At 43.6% G+C, this 22,714-nt stretch overlaps 1 pseudogene; it reads right to left on the reverse strand.

The window, feature by feature from the left end:
* Positions 1–22,714, reverse strand: part of LOC123158485 (L-type lectin-domain containing receptor kinase IX.1-like) — a 64,366-nt pseudogene that overhangs the window by 29,028 nt on the left and 12,624 nt on the right.

A 22,714-nucleotide genomic window follows, 5' to 3' on the forward strand; every position in this document is an offset into this window, starting at 1 on the left:
CCGGCATGGAGGGTTCGGGAGCCCGGACAGGGCTAGTTTTCGATACAGGAGAAGAGTCGCCGCGTTGTTCTTCTACCACTGCAACATGGTGGATGACCTGGGGAGAGTTAATCTCTCTCAGATCGGTTTTAAGCCCAATCTGATTGTAGTCTGTAGCGACTCCCAGGGCGGCGATGCGATCCAAGAGCTCGTTGACAGACGAGAGCTCTATTGGATCCAGCCGCTCGGCAAATTCCGAGCTGACGTGAAGATTGCTTTTGACGACTTGAGAAGTCATTGTCAAAGCGGTGGCCGGACAGGCGGTCATAAGAAAACCACCTAGCCGTATAGTTTGGCCGGCGGCCAAAGCTCCTTTGGCGAAAATACCGTCTTTGAAGACGGGAGAAGGCATCCTTCCTACGGCATAGAGGAACTCTCAATGAAAGCACCAATGTCGGTGTCAAAACCGGCGGATCTCGGGTAGGGGGTGCCGAACTGTGCGTCTAGGTGGATGGTAACAGGAGACAAGGGACACGATATTTTACCCAGGTTCGGGCCCTCTTGATGGAGGTAAAACCCTACGTCCTGCTCGATTAATATTGATGATGTGTATTACAAGAGTGGATCTACCACGAGATCAAGGAGGCTAAACCCTAGAAGCAAGCCTATGGTATGATTGTTGTAATGGAGGTTATGTCCTACGGACTAAAGCCCTCCGGTTTATATTGACACTGGAGAGGGCTAGGGTTACATAGAGTCGGTTACAATGGTAGGAGATCTACATATCCGTATTGCCTAGCTTGCCTTCCACGCCAAGGAAAGTCCCATCCGGACACGGGGCGGAGTCTTCAATCTTGTATCTTCGTAGTCTTGGAGTCCGGCGGACGATGATAGTCCGGCTGTCCGGACACCCCCTAGTCCAGGACTCCCTCAGGCAGGGCTAGTACCAAAGACACAACAATTGATCCCTTGGATCTCTTAGCCGTGTGCGGTGCCCCCCACCACCATAGTCCACCTCGATAATATCGTAGCGGTGCTTAGGCGAAGCCCTGCAACGGTAGAACATCAAGATCGTCACCACGCCGTCGTGCTGATGGAACTCTCGCTCGACACTCGGCTGGATCGGAGTTCGTGGGACGTCATCGAGCTGAACGTGTGCTAGAACTCGGAGGTGCCGTAGTTTCGATGCTTGATCAGTCGGGCCGTGAAGACGTATGACTACATCAACCGCGTTGTGCTAACGCTTCCGCTTAGCGATCTTCAAGGGTATGAAGATACACTCCCCCTCTCATTGCTATGCATCACCATGATCTTGTGTGTGCGTAGGAATTTTTTTTTGAAATTACTACGTTCCCCAACAGTGGTATCAGAGCCTAGGTTTTATGCGTTGATGTTATATGCACGAGTAGAACACAAGTGAGTTGTGGGCGATACAAGTCATACTGCTTACCAGCATGTCATACTTTGGTTCAGCGGTATTGTTGGATGAAGCGGCCCGGACCGACATTACGCGTACGCTTACGCGAGACTGGTTTTACCGCCGTGCTTTGCACACACGTGACTAGCGGGTGTCTGTTTCTCCAGCTTTAGTTGAACCGAGTGTGGCTACGCCCGGCCCTTGCGAAGGTTAAAACATCACCAACTTGACGAACTATCGTTGTGGTTTTGATGCGTAGGTAAGAACGGTTCTTGCTCAGCCCGTAGCAGCCACGTAAAACTTGCAACAACAAAGTAGAGGACGTCTAACTTGTTTTTGCAGGGCATGTTGTGATGTGATATGGTCAAGACGTGATGCTATATTCTATTGTATGAGATGATCATGTTTTGTAACCGAAGTTATCGGCAACTGGCAGGAGCCATATGGTTGTCGCTTTATTGTATGAAATGCAAACGCCCTGTAATTGCTTTACTTTATCACTAAGCGGTAGCGATAGTCGTAGAAGCAATAGATGGCGTAACGACAACGATGCTACGATGGAGATCAAGGTGTCGCGCCGGTGACGATGGTGATCACGACGGTGCTTCAGAGATGGAGATCACAAGCACAAGATGATGATGGCCATATCATATCACTTATATTGATTGCATGTGATGTTTATCCTTTATGCATCTTATCTTGCTTTGATTGACGGTAGCATTTTAAGATGATCTCTCACTAAAAATTATCAAGAAGTGTTCTCCCTAAGTATGCACCATTGCGAAAGTTCTTCGTGCTGAGACACCACGTGTTGATCGGGTGTGATAGGCTCTACGTTCAAATACAACGGGTGCAAAACAGTTGCACACGCGGAATACTCAGGTTAAACTTGACGAGCCTAGCATATAACAGATATGGCCTCGGAACACGGAGACCAAAAGGTCGAGCGTGAATCATATAGTAGATATGATCAAGATATTGATGTTCACCGTTGAAACTACTCCATCTCACGTGATGATCGGACATGGTGTAGTTGATATGGATCACGTAATCACTTAGAGGATTATAGGGATGTCTGTATCTAAGTGGGAGTTCATTAGTAATATGATTAATTGAACTTAAATTTATCATGAACTTAGTCCTGGTAGTATTTTGCAAATTATGTTGTAGATCAATAGCTTGCATTGTTGCTTTCATCTGTTTATTTTGATATATTCCTAGAGAAAATTGTGTTGAAAAATGTTAGTAGCAATGATGCGGATTGGATCCGTGATCTGAGGTTTATCCTCATTGCTGCGCAGAAGAATTATGTCCTTGATGCACCGCTAGGTGACAAACCTATTGCAAGAGCAGATGCAGACGTTATGAACGTTTGGCTAGCTCAATATGATGACTACTTGCTAGTTTAGTGCACCATGCTTAACGGCTTAGAATCGGGACTTCAAAGACATTTTGAACGTCATGGACCATATGATATGTTCCAGGAATTGAAGTTAATATTTCAAGCAAATACCCGAGTTGAGAGATATGAAGTCTCCAACAAGTTCTATAGCTAAAGGATGGAGGAGAATCACTCAACTAGTGAGCAAGTGCTCAGATTGTCTGGGTACTACAACCGCTTGAATCAAGTGGGAGTTAATCTTCCAGATAAGATAGTGATTGACAGAGTTCTCTAGTCACCATCACCAAGTTAGTAGAACTTTGTGATGAACTATAGTATGCAAGGGATGACGAAAACGATTCCCGAGCTCTTCGTGATGTTGAAATCGACGAAGGTAGAAATCAAGAAAGAGCATCAAGTGTTGATGATTGACAAGACCACTAGTTTCAAGAAAATGGCAAAGGGAAAGAAAGGGAAACTTCACGTGGAATGGCAAACAAGTTGTCACTCCCGTGAAGAAGACCAAAGCTGGACCAAAGCCTGAAACTGAGTGCTTACACTTCAAAGGGAATGGTCACTGGAAGCGGAAATGCCCTGAATATTTGGTGGATAAGGATGGAAAAGTGAACAAGGGTATATTTGATATACAGGTTATTGATGTGTGTCTTACTAGTGTTTATAGTAGCCCTTGAGTATTTGATACTTGTTCAGTTGCTAAGATTAGTAACTCGAAATAGGAGTTACAGAATAAACAGAGACTAGTTGAAGGGTGAAGTGACGATGAGTGTTGGAAGTAGTTCCTAGATTGATATGATCATCATCGCACACTCCCTATACTTTCGGGATTAGTGTTAAACCTAAATAAATGTTATTTGGCGTTTGCGTTGAGCATGAATATGATTTGATCATGTTTATTGCGATACAGTTTTTCATTTAAAGTTAGAGAATAAATTGTTATTCTGTTTACATGAATAAGACCTTCGATGGTCATACACCCAATGAACATAGTTTGTTGGATCTCGATCGTAGTGATACACATATTCATAATATTGATGCCAAAAGATGAAAAGTTAATAATGATAGTGCAACTTATTTGTGGCACTGCCGTTTGGGTCATATCGGTGTAAAGCGCATGAAGAAACGCCATAAAGATGGATTTTTGGAATCACTTGGTTATGAATCATTTGATGCTTGCGAACCGTGCCTTTTGGGAAAGATGACTAAAACTCCGTTCTCCGGAACAATGGAACAAGCTACTGACTTATTGGAAATAACACATACCGATGTATGCGATCCAATGAGTGTTGATGCTCGTGGCAAGTATCATTATTTTCTCACCTTCACAGATGATTTGAGCAGATATGGGTATATCTACTTGATGAAACATAAGTCTGAAATAATTGAAAGGTTCAAAGAATTTCAGAGTGAAGTGGAAAAATCATCGTAACAAGAAAATAAAGTTTCTGCGATCTGATCGCGAAGACGAATATTTGAGTTACTAGTTTGGTCTTCAATTAAAACAATGTGGAATAGTTTCACAGCTCACGCCACCTGGAACACCACAATGTTATGGTGTGTCCGAACATCGTAACCGCACTTTATTGGATATGATGCGATCTATGATGTCTCTTATTGATTTACCATTATTGTTTTGGGGTAATGCATTAGAGACAGCTGCATTCACGTTAAAAGGGCACCATCTAAATCCGTTGAGACGACACTATATGAACTATGGTTTAGCAAGAAACCCAAGTTGTCGTTTCGTAAAGTTTGGGGCTACGATTCTTATGTGAAAAAGTTTCATCCTGATAAGCTCAAACCCAAATCGGAGAAGTGCGTCTTCATAGAATACCCAAAGGAAACTGTTGGATACACCTTCTATCACAGATCTGAAGGCAAAACATTCGTTGCCAAGAATGGATCCTTTCTAGAGAAGAAGTTTCTCTCGAAAGAAGTGAGTGGGAGGAAAGTAGAACTTAATGAGGTAACTGTACCTTCTCCCGAATTGGAAAATAGTTCATCACTGAAATCAGTTCCAGTGATTCCTACACCAATTAGTGAGGAAGCTAATGATGATGATCATGAAACTTCAGATCAAGTTACTACAGAACCTCGTCGGTCTTCCAGAATACGGTCCGCACCAGAGTGGTACAGTAATCCTGTTCAGAAAGTCATGTTACTAGACCATGATAAACCTACGAACTATGAGGAAGCGATGATGAGCCCAGATTCGGCAAAATGGCTGGAGGCCATGAAATCTGAGATAGGATCCATGTATGAGAACAAAGTGTGGACTTTGGTGGACTTGCCCGATGATCGACAAACCATAGAAAATAAATGGATCTTCAAGAGGAAGACATGCGTTGATAGTAGTATTACTATCTACAAAGCTCGACTTGTCGCAAAAGGTTTTTGACAAGTTCAAGGTGTTGACTACAATGAGATTTTCTCAACTGTAGCGAGGCTTAAAGTCTATCCGGATCAATTTAGCAATTGCCACATTTTATGCAATCTGGCAAATGGATGTCAAAACTGGATTCCTTAATGGCTTTCTTAAAAGAAGAGTTGTATATGATGCAACCAGAAGGTTTTGTCAATCCTAAAGGTGCTAACAAAATATGCAAGCTCCAGCAATCCATCTATGGACTGGTGCAAGCATCTCGGAGTTGGAATATACGCTTCGATAAGTTGATCAAAGCATACAGTTTTATACAGACTTGCGGTGAAGCCTGCATTTACAAGAAAGTGAGTGGGAGCACTACAACATTTCTGATAAGTATATGTGAATGACATATTGTTGATCGGAAATAATGTAGAATTATTCTGCAAAGCATAAAGGAGTGTTAGAAAGGAGTTTTTTCAAAGAAAGACCTCGGCAAAGCTACTTACATATTGAGCATCAAGATCTATTGAGATAGATCAAGACGCTTGATCTGATTTTAAATGAGTACATACCTTGACAAGATTTTGAAGTAGTTCAAAATGGAACAGTCAAAGAAATAGTTCTTGCCTGTGTTGCAAAGGTATGAAATTGAGTAAGACCCAAATCCCGACCACAGCAGAAAATAGAAAAGAGAATGAAAGACATTCCCTATGCCCCAGTTATAGGTTCTATAAAGTATGCTATGCTATGTACCAGACCTATTATATACCTTGCTTTGAATTTGGCAAGGGAGTACAATAGTGATCTAGGAGTAGATCACTGGACATTGGTCAAGAATATCCTTAGTGAGGACTAAGGAAATATTTCTCGATTATGGAGGTGATAAAAGAGCCCGTCGTAAAGAGTTACATCGGTGCAAGCTTTTACACCGATCCAGATGACTCTAAGTCTCAATCTGAATACATATTGAAAGTGGGAGCAATTAGCTAGAGTAGCTCCATGCACAGCATTGAAGACATATAATATTTGCAAAATACATACGGCTCTGAATATGACAGACCTGTTGACTAAGCTTCTCTCACGAGCAAAACGTGATCACACCTTAGTACTCTTTGGGTGTTAACCACATAGCGATGTGAACTAGATTATTGACTCTAGTAAACCCTTTAGGTGTTGGTCACATGACGATGTGAACTATGGGTGTTAATCATATACAGATATGAATATTGGTGTTAAATCACATGGCGATGTGAACTAGATTATTGACTCTAGTGCATGTGGGAGACTGAAGGAAATATGCCCTAGAGGCAATAATAAAGTTATTATTTATTTCCTTATATCATGATAAATGTTTATTATTCATGCTAGAATTGTATTAACCGGAAACATAATACATGTATGAATACATAGACAAACAGAGTGTCACTAGTATGCCTCTACTTGACTAGCTCGTTAATCGAAGATGGTTATGTTTCCTAACCATAGACATGATTTGTCATTTGATTAACGGGATCACATCATTAGGAGAATGATGTGATTGACTTGACCCATTCCGTTAGCTTAGCACTTGATCCTTTAGTATGTTGCTATTGCTTTCTTCATGACTTATACATGTTCCTATGACTATGAGATTATGCAACTCCCGTTTACCGGAGGAACACTTTGTGTGCTACCAAACGTCACAACGTAACTGGGTGATTATAAAGGAGCTCTACAGGTGTCTCCGAAGGTACATGTTGGGTTGGCATATTTCGAGATTAGGATTTGTCCCTCCAATTGTCGGAGAGGTATCTTTGGGCCCTCTCGGTAATGCACATCACTATAAGCCTTGCAAGCAATGTAGCTAATGAGTTAGTTACGGAATGATGCATTACGTAACGAGTAAAGAGACTTGCTGGTAACGAGATTGAACTAGGTATTGGATACCGACGATCGAATCTCGGGCAAGTAACATACCGATGACAAAGGGAACAACGTATGTTGTTATGCGGTCTAACCGATAAAGATCTTCGTAGAATATGTGGGAGCCAATATGAGCATCCAGGTTCCGCTATTGGTTATTGACCGGAAACGTGTTACGGTCATGTCTACATTGTTCTCGAACCCGTAGGGTCCGCACGCTTAAGGTTTCGATGATAGTTATATTATGAGTTTACATGTTTTGATGTACCGAAGGAGTTCGCAGCCCCGGATGAGATCGGTGACATGATGAGGAGTCTTGAAATGGTCGAGACGTAAAGATTCATATATTGGATGATATGGTTAGGCCAAGGGGTCAAGTCCATGAGGCTTTAGGTCGGTGCAAAAGGAGTTTTGCGGAGGCCAGGGGGCCAAACGCCGGAGACCCTGGCGTCTGGCCCTGGGCCAGACGCCGAGGCCCATGGCGTCTGGGCCAGACGCCAAGGTTTTTGGCGTTTGGTCCTGGAGTCCGAGTGGGACTCTTGCCTTTCGGGCAAACCCGACTTTGAGGAGGCTTTTGCTCCAAGTTTCGACCCCGGGGCTCAACATATAAATAGAGGGGCAGGGCTAGCAGCAAAGACACAACAATTGATCCCTTGGATCTCTTAGCCGTGTGCGGTGCCCCCCACCACCATAGTCCACCTCAATAATATCGTAGCGGTGCTTAGGCGAAGCCCTGCAACGGTAGAACATCAAGATCGTCACCACGCCATCGTGCTAACAGAACTCTCCCTCGACACTCGGCTGGATCGGAGTTCGAGGGACGTCATCGAGCTGAACGTGTGCTAGAACTCGGAGGTGCCGTAGTTTCGGTGGCTGATCGGTCGGGCCGTGAAGACGTACGACTACATCAACCGTGTTGTGCTAACGCTTCCGCTTAGCGATCTTCAAGGGTATGAAGATACACTCCCCCTCTCGTTGCTATGCATCACCATGATCTTGCGTGTGCGTAGTAAATTTTTTTGAAATTACTACGTTCCCCAACATCTCGTATATGGAGGTGACGAAGAGCTCTTCGGAAAGGGTTACGTCGACGCTAGCTTCGACACAGATCTGGATGACTCTAAGTCACAAACCAGATATGTGTATATTTTGAATGGTGGGACAGTAAGCTGGTGCAGTTGCAAGCAGAGCGTCGTGGCGGGATCTACATGTGAAGCGGAGTACATGGCAGCCTCGGAGGCAGCGCATGAAGCTATCTGGGTGAAGGAGTTCGTCACCGACCTAGGAGTCATACCCAATGCGTCGGAGCCGAGCACACTCTTCTGTGACAACACTGGAGCTATTGCACTTGCCCAGGAGCCCAGGTTTCACAAGAAGACTAGGCACATCAAGCGTCGTTTCAACTCCATTCATGAAAATGTTCAAGATGGAGACATAGATATTTGTAAAGTACATACGGACCTGAATGTAGCAGATCCGTTGACTAAACCTCTCCCTAGAGCAAAACATGATCAACACCAGAACGCAATGGGTGTTCGATACATCACAATGTAACTAGATTATTGACTCTAGTGCAAGTGGGAGACTGTTGGAAATATGCCCTAGAGGCAATAATAAAATGGTTATTATTATATTTCTTTGTTCATGATAATTGTCTATTGTTCATCCTATAATGGTATTATCCGGAAATCGTAATACATGTGTGAATACATAGACCACAACAAGTCCCTAGTGAGCCTCTAGTTGACTAGCTCGTTGATCAACAGATAGACATGGTTTCCCGACTATGGACATTGAATGTCATTGATAACGGGATCACATCATTAGGAGAATGATGTGATGGACAAGACCCAATCCTAAGCATAGCACAAAGATCGTGTAGTTCGTTTAGCTAGAGCTTTTTCAAATGTCAAGTATCATTTCCTTAGACCATGAGATTGTGCAACTCCCGGATACCGTAGGAGTGCTTTGGGTGTGCCAAACGTCACAACGTAACTGGGTGACTATAAAGGTGCACTACGGGTATCTCCGAAAGTGTCTGTTGGGTTGGCGCGAATCGAGACTGGGATTTGTCACTCCGTATGACGGAGAGGTATCTCTGGTCCCACTCGGTAATGCATCATCATAATGAGCTCAATGTGACCAAGTGTCTGGTCACAGGATCATGCATTACGGTACGAGTAAAGTGACTTGCCGGTAACGAGATTGAACGAGCTATTGGGATACCGACAATCGAGTCTCGGGCAAGTAACGTACCGATTGACAAAGGGAATTGTATACGGGATTGATTGAATCCTCGACATCGTGGTTCATCCGATGAGATCATCGAGGAGCATGTGGGAGCCAACATGGGTATCCAGATCCCGCTGTTGGTTATTGATCGGAGAGGCGTCTCGGTCATGTCTGCATGTCTCCCGAACCCGTAGGGTCTACACACTTAAGGTTCGGTGACGCTAGGGTTGTAGAGATATGAGTATGCGGTAACCCGAAAGTTGTTCGGAGTCCCGGATGAGATCCCGGACATCACGAGGAGTTCCGGAATGGTCCGGAGGTGAAGAATTATATATAGGAAGTGCAGTTTCGGCCATCAGGAAAGTTTCGGGGGTCACCGGTATTGTACCGGGACCACCGGAAGGGTCCCGGGGGTCCACCGGGTGGGGCCACCTATCCCGGAGGGCCCCATGGGCTGAAGTGGGTAGGGGAACCAGCCCCTGGTGGGCTAGTGCGCCCCCCTTGGGCCCCCCGCGCCTAGGGTTGGAAACCCTAGGGGTGGGGGGCGCCTCCACTTGCCTTGGGGGGCAAGCCACCCCCTTGGCCGCCGCCCCCCCTTGGAGATCCCATCTCCTAGGGCCGGCGCCCCCGCCCTAGGGGGCCTATATAAAGAGGGGGGAGGGAGGGCAGCCGCACCCAAGTCCCTGACGCCTCCCTCTCCCCACGCACCACCTCTCCCTCTCGCAGAAGCTTGGCAAAGCCCTGCCGTGATTGTTGCTGCATCCACCACCACACCGTCGTGCTCCTGGATCTTCATCAACCTCTCCTTCCCCCTTGCTGGATCAAGAAGGAGGAGACGTCTTCCCAACCGTACATGTGTTGAACGCGGAGGTGCCGTCCGTTCGGCGCTAGGATCTCCGGTGATTTGGATCACGACGAGTACGACTCCCTCAACCCCGTTCTCTTGAACGCTTCCGCACGCGATCTACAAGGGTATGTAGATGCACTCCTCTCTCTCGTTGTTAGATGACTCCATAGATTGATCTTGGTGAAGCGTAGAAATTTTTTATTTTCTGCAACGTTCCCCAATAGGTGGGTGTGGCGGTGAGGCTGTTGCGGCAGTGAGGAGTTGGGATCGGACGACGCCGGTGGCGTAGAGAGCGGCCGCTGCCACTTCTGTTCCAGTTTTCACCAGACGGATCTATTGCTTGGCTGATTGGATAAGGTGGAACTGGATGGAGATGGACAAAGAGAATGGGGGGTTTCTTTGCAAATGTGAAGTGGGGTTGTCTCCTATGCGTTGGATGCAGATCGGACGGTCGAAAATGATGGATGGTAGGTACACCATCATCACCAACTGTAATTTTTATAGGGGTAGAGATGGTCATTAGTGTGGGAAAATGTTCCATAGAGAAAATGATAGAAAAACTTATTCAATGTTGACCCATTCTCTATATGAGAAAAGCACATGTAATTCCATCTGATTAGAATTATGAGAGTTTTTATTTGAAACGAGGGGATTGTTAATGAGAGAAATCGAATGGATAATAATACTATTGTGTTTTTGATGTTATGCTATTCACTCTTCGTTTGAGTGTTCTAAGCACCGGTCCATCGACTATATGTAAATCTCTTAACGGTATGCACTATTCAGTACCTCAAGGAGATCGAGAGCATCAACATGGTTACATAGAGAGACGGTGGCACGGTTTACCTTGATGCAACCAAAAGCCAAAGTGGCGAGTTTGGATTTGTTCGGTAGAGGGACAGAGATATTGATTGGAAGGAGAGTGATTTAAAGATAAGAAAGAAGTCTACAATGCCACTAGATGTGCATGCTGATGGCAAAATAGTATGTTAGACACAATTAGTGTTGAGACCCGGATTATATATGACCCCATTGCACCACACAGGCAATTACCTGTTATAGCTTAAAAAACCTATTATAGCTTAAAGCAAACATGGCTCTTTTTTTTAGAAATCAAGCAACTGGCTACGCTGGAAAATAGCACAGAACACAAGAAAAATGCATCCGAAGCTTTTAATGGCCGGCCCAGTAATGATCCTCTAGCAATTTTTTTGTAGTGTGGTTACGTTTTCCCCTTTTATTTTCCTTTTCTTAGTTATATTATATACTATGTATATAGTTACTCTGTTTAATTTTCAAAATAGCTTCACTGCGTATAATAAAAACTTTCTGGGAGTGTTAAAAATTTGTTCTCCATGGTGTACAAAAATGTTTGCGACATTTATACATTCACACATTTTCAGAAATGTTGATAACATAGTAAAAAATGTCTATGACATTGATAACACTAAACAATGCTTGTACATTTACAAAATGTATATAATACTTAAAAAATGGTCAAGGTTTGCTTATAAATTATTAGCAGCGTACTAAAAAAGTTTGTGTAAATAAAAAAGTTCATACCATATATAAAAATATTTGCATATTTTAAAAATGTTGATGACATTTTTGAGAAATATTGAAATATGTTTTTATAAATTTCAGTCTGTATTTGAAAAAAGTTTAATATGCATTTGAACAAATATTCAACATGTATTCGAATAATGTTTGACATGTATGTAAAAAATATTCAACTTATATACGAAAAATATTCAACGTGTATTTAGAAAAAATCAACAAAGTATTTGAAAACAGAAAAAATGATAAAGAAAAAAAGGAAAAGAAAATAGAAAAAAACTAGAAAGAAAACAAATGAATTCCAACAAAGAGAACACAGTAAAAACACGCGAAGAAAGCTTATAGACAAACATAGAAAGTCGGAGGATAAAACCAACGTGAAAGGTTCTAAACCAATCCGTTCTGGTCTATAGAACCTTCCCAAAACAGCTTTAGTAAGCCAGCCCACTAAGACGAGCACGCACTGAGAGCTAGAGGCGAGATGAGAATACATCTTGCAGTAAGTGAGATATTCCTGCGCAAGTCCTATGCCCTGATCAATAGAAAAAGAGAAGGTAATAGCACCCCAGGTCCACAAACTTGCACCGAATGTGATGTTTTAGTCCAAAACTTGTAAAATGTGACTGAGGACTCCACAAACTTGATACCCTATGTGATGTTTTGGTCCACAGCCACTCACAGCATGCCATGTGGCAGTCCAAAGGGTGGATCGGTCAACTCTGGCAAATTTGCACAAAGGCCCCTGCCGTTCACTCTATTCAACCCGCAGTTCTTACAGTTGCTGGTCCCGTTCCACACCCCACCTACCGTTGTTGTTCTGTTTCCCCACCCCACACCTACCGTTGCTGTCCCCCTTTCTCCTCCCTGTTCCACATTCTCCATCCTCTCGCTCTCCCTCTTCCTCTTGCTCTCCCTCTCCCTCTGTCGCCGGCAGCCAGGCCCCTCCCCCACCACCTCCTTTGAACCTTGAACATTTGCACAGCTCGTGGCCATGGTTTCCTGTAGCGATTCTGGCAGTTCGTCCGACGCTGAGTCAGTCAGCAACGAAGTGCAGGATAGATCTCTTGCTCTGGTATGGTTAGGGTTTCTTTGGGTGTGCATTGTTAGTTAGCAAATGAAGCTGATTTTGTTATGTTTTAGCTACCTGCCACCATCTTGTGCTTGGAATGGAGCGGCCTGGCCACATATCTGAGTTCAAGATGTGAGCATGAATGTGTGTGTCAGAAGCTGGTGGCATTTGATTCAGTGGATAGTGGGAGGAGATTCTTAGCTTGTGCACAGAAGGTTAGTTGCTGATTTTGCTTGATTAAGTATTCAGTTAAGTTTGACAGTTATGACAGTTAGATTAAGTGTGTATGTTTTCTATTTTTGACAATTAGTTTCAGTGTTTAAGTTGCTTTTGTCAGTTAACTGAATGTTGTTATTTGTTCTTCTTTAAATTAAGTGAATACTGTGGAGATCTGTCAGTTTACTGAATCTTGTTGTTTGTAAGTCTGAAATTGTGGAGATCTGTCAGTTAACAAATATTGCTCAAGTTAACTTTCTTTTGTTCATGTAAACTGAACATTTGTAGTGTAGTTCAGCTAGTATTTAACTACTATTTTCATTGTACTGAATTTTTTCTTTTGTTGCAAATTAGTAGAACATACCTAAATGCAGCTATCTGGAGTTGGTTGATCCTGAGTGGCCTGCCCCTTTGAAGATGAGCCTAGCTAGGATCTGGGGCATGTATGAAGATGAGAACAAGCTTAGGCTCAAGGACAATGTGGTTCATGCTCAAGAGAATGTTAGGGTTGTGAGAGAGAAGGAAAAGATGGAAAGAGACTTGAGGTTTTTTAAGGTTGATTTTTCTCAAATGGTGGCTGAGAAGGAGCAAGCTCTGGCCCAGCTAGGCAACACACAACTTGCTCTAGCTGACATGAAGGAAGATCTTGATAAGAAGAAGATTTCTGACAAATCATTCACAACCATTCATCAAGTTGTCAGGGCCAAGGCAGAGAAAGAGAGGGACCTAATGAAGCAGGAGAGGGACAGCATCATGGAAGAGAGGGACAATCTGGTGCAAGAGAGGGACAACCTAGTGCTTGAGAGGAATGTGCTGAAGCAAGAGAAGAAGAAGTTAGAGTACATGATTGGTGATCTTTTCAAACATAAGGAAGACACCAAGGGCAAGATAAGGAAGCTGAAAGAGATGCTTGAAGAATTTGAATGATGGTGTAATGTAATCATTAGTACCAGGTCTAGTATGACCTTGCTTAGTAGCAGGTCAAGTATGACCTTGCACTTGGAATTCCAGACTTATTTGTATTAAGTAATTTGACTAATTTGTGTACTGAATTATGCTCCCTCAATTTAAGTACTTTGAGTTAATTTTTGAATTGTCTTAATATTGATTTAGTGAGTTCACTAAGTTTTTGACAGTTAACTTTTTCTGTTAACTTAATTTTTCATAGTTAACTGAATTTTTGACTGATTTGTTCAAATTGAACTAGTGAACTGATTAGTTCAAATTAAACTAGTTAACTGAACTTTGTCAGTTAATTTTATCTGTTCAGAGTTAACTGACAACTGAATTTTCACAGTTAACTGAACTTTGTCAGTTAACTAAACTTTGTCAGTTAACTGAATTTGTTCAGAGTTAAGTGAATTTTGACAGTTAACTGAACTTTGACAGAGTTAAGTTAATTTTTCAGAGTTGTTCTGAATTTTTGAGTGTACCATATTGACCCTATGACATGCAGATAGGTCCCCTCTATTTTTGGAAAGAGTTGGGTACATGCAGACGTTGAAACAGTACAACAAATATAACTAACTAAGTACAACATTGGATATTTGAACACCTAAACAACAACATTCAACATTCATAGCATAATTTAGCATAACTGACCATATCATCATAGTTCACTGACCATAGCATCATAGTTCAACATCTTAGTTATCCCCAGCACCATAACATCACAAAATAACTTATATGCTCTACATATAAGAGCATACCTAAACAACATTGCCAAAATACTTAACTTATATGCTGCTCTACTATATCAGCATACCTAATCCTTCAAGGCTTCAAGGCTTCATCTTCACTTGTCCTTCAACATCTTCAGCCTCTCCGAGCGGTGCACCTCCCCATCTGCAGCTCTCTTGTTGCTTGCTTTCTTCTTCCCCGTCCTGACGTGCACTTCTTCCTCCGCAGGCACCTTGTCCGCCTCGTCCGCCTCCTCTTGCTTGACGACGATGCCGTCTGGCACATCCGGCAGCGCGTCCACGTCAATTGGGATGGTCACAGCCTGTGGTGCCATCTGCACCTCATCCGGCTCGTCGTCAGAGAGCACGATGACATCCACCTCCCACTCTTGAGATGACTCGGTCTCCGGGTCATAGCCAGAGTCCGCGTCGGAGGTGAGGTGGTCGTACTCGGAGTCGGACGACGAATCCGCGTCGGAGACGTCGTCGGGAAGGAGGAGGTCACGCTGAAACCTGTCCCAATACGCCCTATTGATTGGCGCGGGGACGGCAAAGACGACTTCACGCACGCGCTCCGCCCTGGAGGCGACACGGTTGAGATCGTCCTGCTGCGGCGGCGCCTTGGCGGAGCGATAAATCCACCAGCGTGCGCGCTGGTCCGGATCATCAGACCGCGTCTCCCCCATGGCGAACTGCAGGATCTTCGCCGGATGGACGCCGACGACGTCGTGATTGCCGCTGGGCATGACGCGACGCTTCTCGTCGTCCGTCATTACCTTGACGAGGCCGCGCGTGTGGTTCCTCATCATCTGGATGCTCGGGAACCAGCGCGCGATCTCCTGCAGCTCCGCTCGCGTCGCCTGGTCGTCACCGGCTAGATCTTCGACGACCCTCTGCCATCCGAGGCTGCCGTCCATGGCGTCGGCGGTGGCTTCGACCTCCGGCGAGGATTTCTTTGGTGGCGGTGAGATGGAGGTGGACAGCGCAAGCACGGAGGAGACGAGGGAAGTGGGGAGTGGGTAGTGGGCGACGAGAGCGGTGGGTTGCCGTATTTAAGACAGGTGTGAAAACTGAATCATCGGCCCGTCGAAAAACTGAATCACGGTCGGTTGCCGCATTACTACAATAGTGGCAGCAAATACACCAAACCACGACAACTACTCTACTGGCATTGCTTCTAGCTTACCAAACCTACGGTCCTGGGTTCGAGACCCAGGCCGAACATTTTTTTTGTTACACAAAATTAAGTTGAATGTAGGCCAAGTAAGTAAGTTATTTTTTTTAAGTTTATTTAACTTCATTGAACATATCTAACTGACAGTACTTAACTGAATATTGCTAACTCACAGCACTTAACTGAATTTTGTTTACTGGCAGTAGTTAATTGAACTTAGGTAACTCACAGCAGCTAACTAAACTTAGCTAACTGACATTACATAACTGAATTTTGGAGAGCATTCAACTGATTTAATACCCAGCTAATGCCACATGTTTGACATCATAGTTTTTAGTTACAAAAAGGGCACTTAATGCCACTGCTAGCCATCAAATAATGAGGCACTGGATGCTCCTTTCTGCATCCAGAAAAGGCCACTCAATGTTTTACATTGCTTCAGGCCTTAACAAAAAATGTGACAGTATCAACTGCCACCAAATCAAGCATTAGGGGGAGCATTTAGATCAGGAATTAGGTTGTTGCTCATATCTTCTCCAAACAGCAGCCACCATGCCCTCTCACTTGGGATTTCTCCTCTTCCTGAGCCAGCTGTGGTTCTTGCCCTTGTCTGTCTAGCAATGTTCATCTCTGTAGTGACCCTTGGCTGGGGTATTGCAGCACCAGCAGCTACAACAAATGAAGACTATTGTGGCAATGGGCCATGAACTCTTTGTTGAGCTCTTCTAGCTCTATCCCTGGTAGCCATGTTGAAGACCATGCTGGTGGGTGACTCACTAGGATCTAACCTAGGATCTGGCCTGGTGGGGTATATGTTCTGCAGAGAAGAAGCTCATATTATTCAGTTGAAGATGAAACATTGTTCAACTACTAGTGATACTTTATTTAGTTACAAATGAAACATACCTGCAAAAAAGTAGGGTCATCATAATTTTTATCCACCAGCTCTACACCTTCTTCAACAAGTGCTTCCTGCCATCTGTAATGGCCCTTTCTATTGTGGTCAGCTCTGCCACATATGGAGCAATGCATTGTAACACCTTTCTTGTTCAAATATCTCACACCATGTTTGATTTTCTCTTCGGGTGTTTTTTTCCTGTTTTTCTTTGGCCTGCCCAGCTGTTTGGTGAACACTGGTGGAAATACCTTGTATCCTGGCTGCACCTCCCAGTATTTAGGGTCTCTTAGAGGGACCAATGTGTAGCCATATGCTTTCAAATAATTCTCCAAAGTGTAGCAGTCATGAACCATTAACTCTGGGTCAATTCTTTCTCCCCTACAACATGCTATGGAATGGCCACAAGGCACACCAGATAACTGCCATCTCCTGCAATTACAGGTATGCAAAGACAGGTCCACTGAGTAGCTAGAATTTCCAGACTGAACTCTGAATTTCTGTTGGCCAGCTTCTGAAACATGACAATTTGCAGCAAATTCAGTGTTCTTGTCTAACTTCTTCTTGATCTTTGGGCATATTCTCTACCCTGCCCACTTTTCTATTGCCTCTCTTTGTTTGCTCACAAGCCTTTGCATGATTTTGTAGAATATATATTCAAGCATTGACAACACTGCCATCTCTCTACCTTCAAGGATATAGCTGTTAAACACTTCAGAATTATTGTTCAGTAGAATGTCACATTTGGGAAATTCACTGAAAAATGCTTTACACCAAGTCTTTGGATCAAGTCTTTCATTCCAATGAAATGCAGCTGAACTATCTGCATCCATTTTCTCACAGTTCTGCCTCCACTTCACTTTGTTGGGTGATCTTGCAATGGCCCACAGGTCTTGCTTCAGCAACTCTCCCTTGTGCTTCTCATTGAAATTATGATAGATATGCCTCACACAAAACCTATGCTCTGCATCTGGCCACACTTTCTGCACAGCATTTATCAATCCCTTTTGCTTGTCACTCATCATTGTGAACGGAGCAGTGTTAGTGATGTTTAGATCATCTCTCAAAGTTGTCAGAAACCATTCCCAGGATCCTGTGCATTCTACTTCCACCCAACCCATTGCAATGGGGAAAATGCAGTCATTTGGATCAATTCCAACAGCACTAAGCAAAACTCCTTTGAACCTTGTTTTCATGTGACATCCATCAATGAAAATGATAGGCCTGCACCCCTTTAACCAACCTCTTTTACATGCATCATAAGACCAATACAGTGTCTTCAGACACTTCCTGCCCATTGGAAATTTTGGGTCTTTCTTCAGCTCAGTTGATAACAGAAATGTAGAGCCAGGGTTTGTACTCCTTAATTCATGACCATAGTCCCATAGCCTACTGAACTGATGTTCTTCATCTCCATGGATCTCTTTCAGGGCTGCAGTTCTAGCCCTTGCTAGCTTCCATCTGTTAGGGGTCACATTGAATGCCTTGGTGATCTTTCTTGAAAATGTACCAAGTGACATTTTCTGGTCATCCCTGAACTCATCTATGAAATACTGGCACAGAAACTTAGTTGTCATCTGCCTTATCTTCCATTTTTTCTGACAAATGTGCTCTCCATAGTAAGCCTTGATTACAAATCCACCTGTCCTGTTGTCCTTCCCAGCTTTTAGCCACCATGGGCATCCTCTTTCACAAACAACCTCTATTCTAGTTTTGTCATTCTTTAACTTCTTGATCTGAACTCTGTTCTTAACAGAATATGCTGTAATAGCAAGTCTAAGCTCCTTCACATCAGCAAAGACCATCCCAACTTTGAAGGCAGGGCCCACCATGTCCACCTTTGAATTGAAGGCAGTAAACTTGTACCTCAACTGCTCTGCTTCCTCAATGGGAAGATTGAGATCTTCATCATCAAGCAAATAGTCATCTACCTCCACATCATCCTCTTCTTCCTGAGCTTCTTCATCAACATCAAAGTCAATGTTGTCATCATATAGATCATCATCCCCCTCATCTATGTCATAATCACTGTCACTGAAATATGATTCAGAAACAACTATATCTTCAACTACTATTGCTCCATCTTCAGTAAGCAGATTGTGATCTACACCTTGTATAACCAAGCTTTCAGGTTCTGTTCCAGTTGCAGGAAACTCTAAAAATGACTCATCTTCATTGACAGAAATTACTGACTGGTGGAAAGATGCTTCACTTGCAGTGTGCATTGATGGCAATGTGCATATGGATTCAGCCCTTAAATTGCTGATGAAATCTGCATGGTCAACCATAATAGCCAGCACTTTATGATCAACACTAGCTCTGATGATGTGTTGCACATCATCATTAGATTTAATTCTAACCAAACCATCTACAATTGATTTGTCAGGCAAGCACCAGTAAAGTATGTGCTCACCCACTGGATATCCCAACCAAGTTAGGTGCTCTTCAAGGAAAGAATATGAGAATGTGGTAGCATCAACATAATCAAGAACTTCCACTGAAGGGTTCTAGTACTCCAAATTAGTGATTGGGCCACAGAAAAGTCCACCATGCTCAAGTTCAAGTGTAAAGAAAGAAGTGTCCACCCTTTGTCCATTTGCTGAATCACACACTGCATCAAAGATGTGTAATTTGTAAGCATTACAAAATGATGTATAAACTTAACATTAAAATTCAGTTAGCTCAGAAGTTCAGTTAAATAAGATGTTCAGTTAAGTACAGTGCACCGAAAACATTCTGAATAAGTACAGTGTACTAAAAACATGCTGAATAACTACAGTGCACTGACAAAATTCAGATAACTATAGTTAACTGAAAAAATTCAGTCATATGTCCAAAAAGCAAGACTTGGGCTAATTGTAGTTGCTGCCATTGAACACAACCAACTAGTGGCATCACTAACACCATTGCACAACTAAACATTAGCATTGGACAACTAAATTTGGTGGCAATGAACACAATCAACTATTGTCAGATTTGCTTTCGGTGCACATGAATGGAGGACCGAACAACTCTAACATATGAAAGAGAAAGAATGAACCACTTGTCAGGCCAAACCCAAGACTTTGCGAGGCTAAAACCTAACCTAATCTACTCAGCCTAAACCCACTACGCAAAAACCCTAGCTTTACTGCCGTAAGAAAAAACAAACATCATTCAACAAGCACACCACCGTGAGACAAACAGACGCAGCGTGGCTGATGCCGCCGACGACGACACACCGGCGACGAGGAAACAGAGCACGGGCGGAAGAACAAGGAAGAGGGGGAAGAGGGCACAGGAGCTCACCATAGTCCGGTGGGATGATGCCGAACGGCCGAATGAGATGAGCGGAAGCAGGTGGCTCAACCCCGCCGGCGAACTCCGGCGACGACGGCGCCATGACAACCGCCATCAAGAATCGCCGCCACCACACTGTCTCCCCCGACAGGACAGCCGGAGAGATCGAACGGATCTGCCGAACGGCTGTTGCATTTAATTCAGGTGGGTGTAGTGCGTGTTGAATAGAGTGAACGGCAGGGGCCTTTGTGCAAAATTGCCAGAGCTGACCGGTCCACCCTCTGGACTGCCACATGGCACGCTGTGAGTGGCTGTGGACCAAAACATCACATAGGGTGTCAAGTTTGTGGAGTCCTCAATCACATTTTGCAAGTTTTGGACTAAAACATCACATTCGGTGCAAGTTTTGGACCTGGGGTGCTATTACCTCGAAAAAGAGGTTGCCTGTAGTCTCCCCTAGATGGGTTCCCTAGCATATGCATGGATAGATGTACCAACGGATTTGAGGAAAAAGGACAGGTGTACCAACCTGCGTCAACACCATTATCCAACAACGGCAGATGTTACTGACACTTAGGCCCCCTTTGTTTTGGCTACAGATTCCTGAAAATCAGTTGTGGCTTAGATTTTGAGAATCAGTTGTGGGTGTGGATAAGGCGGTTCGCTCAGGTGAGGGCTGCGGTGGCTGCAAAATCGTTTTCTTTAAATTTGGCTAAGGCGGTTGGCTTTAAATTTGATTCGAATAGGTGCACGGGTTGAAAACGAATCGTTTTCTTTTGCGGGAAGCTGCAAAATCGTTGGAATCACCAAAATCGCATGTTCCGGATTTCAATGCATGGCAGTTCATTTTCTAGAATCGATTTTGGGATGCTAGCTAGGAATCGGATCTGTTTGTTTGAGATACTTATTTTGAAAGGTCTAGAATCTAGAATCAATAACTGCAGCCCAAACAAAGGCCACCTTAGTTAAATATCACTGACATTTAGCAAAACTGCCATAATATTTTATTCGAGCTTTGGCATGGTTGGTTTCCAATATTTCAATTCTGGAGTTATACATCAATTTTAGCATTGAGCACTGCCTATGCCTATGTTTTGCTGTCGGAGATGTCGTGAGAACGTCGTTAAGGTTTACGGGTTGATCTTGACCTCTGAAGCTTTGATCGGATAAGGGGAAGGGAGGGGCCGCGCCAGGGTAAAATTGTGTGTTGGGGGATGGGGGGAGTGGGTGGAGAAAAGAAGGGCTCGTAATAGGCCCATACGTGTAGCATTTTTGGGTACTTCGGCAATCTGCCTGCCGTATATGTAAAGATACACAAGGTCATCTAGATAAGAATCAGAAAACCCGAGATACAAAAGCCCAAGTAATTCTATGACAGTAAAATTGCGTCTAATCTCTCCCCTCTCGTGAATTGGGCATTCTTGGCCGTTTAATTTTTGCCTGATGGACATTCTTGGCCGTTGGATCTTCATTTGAGGCTATGTCCTCCGAGATACAAAAGCCCAAGTAACTATACAACAGTAAAACTGTGTCTAATCTCTGCCCTCTCGTGAATTGGGTATTCTTGGCCGTTTAATTCTGCCTGATGGACATTCCTGGCCGTTGGATCTTCGTTTGAGGCTATGTCTCTGGGCTAATCATCGTAAGGGCGAGAGCCCCTATCTGACGGTTGCGAGCGTCAGGAAGAGGAGCTTTCGCGCAGGGAACGATCTCAATGGGCCGACCCATTCCCTGGCAACACAACGAGCCTGTACTAAAAATCCCCAAAAATACATTTGACTGCGGAATCGACCCTGCAACACCACGATAGAGAGAAAATCTCCCTTACCACTTGACCTGCTGAGAGATAATAATTAATATGCTGCGTGAGTACTTAAGAACTAAATGCAGTGACAGATCCAAAAAATAAAACATTTTGACCATTGAACATTTTTTAATATGCATTAAACATTTTTTCGTATGCGATGAACATTCCTTAAATATGAACATTTTCGTGATATACACTGAACAATTTTCAAATCCAAATGAACATTTTTTTATATACGCTGGACTGTTTTAAAATACACATAGAACATTTTTGTAGTACACACTGAGTTTTTTTAAGTACACAATGAACATTTCCTAATATATGGTGAACATTTTCTTAAATATATGATGACCATTTTAAAATACACGACGAACTCCTATACAATACACACAAAAAAGAAGATTGTTCATTGTATTAGTAAGCAATCCAAACTACTCAAAAAAATATTGATAAAAAAATAGATGAAGAATTTTTTTTACATATATTAATAATGGAATAAAAAGGAAAGGAAATAGAATGAAAAAAACAGAAACAAAAAACAGGAAAGAATCAGAAAGAAAAAACGGAAAAGATACAACAAAATAAAAAAGCGAAAGAAGAAAGGAACGAAAAACGAAGAAGCGAACGAACAGCACTCGCTGCAGAGAACTGGGCCGGCCAACCCGCGGGCGCTGCGGGCGTAGCCACTGCTGTTTGCCGCGCGCGGACGGCAAATAGGGGGAGCTCCTAGTCAGCGCCGAAAGCGTCAATTAGGAGTTTCGGCGCCCGCGCAGCCGCGACCTTGGGCCGGCCCAAAATGGGGGTGATTCCAAAATTAAAAATAATGGGGAAAAGGCGCGCGCATAGTGAACCAGCGACCTCATATTTTGTCGAAGGCTGCGCTAACCACTCGACCAC

This window comes from Triticum aestivum, chromosome 7B (genome assembly GCF_018294505.1).
Source record: "Triticum aestivum cultivar Chinese Spring chromosome 7B, IWGSC CS RefSeq v2.1, whole genome shotgun sequence".
Taxonomy (NCBI): Eukaryota; Viridiplantae; Streptophyta; class Magnoliopsida; order Poales; family Poaceae; genus Triticum; species Triticum aestivum.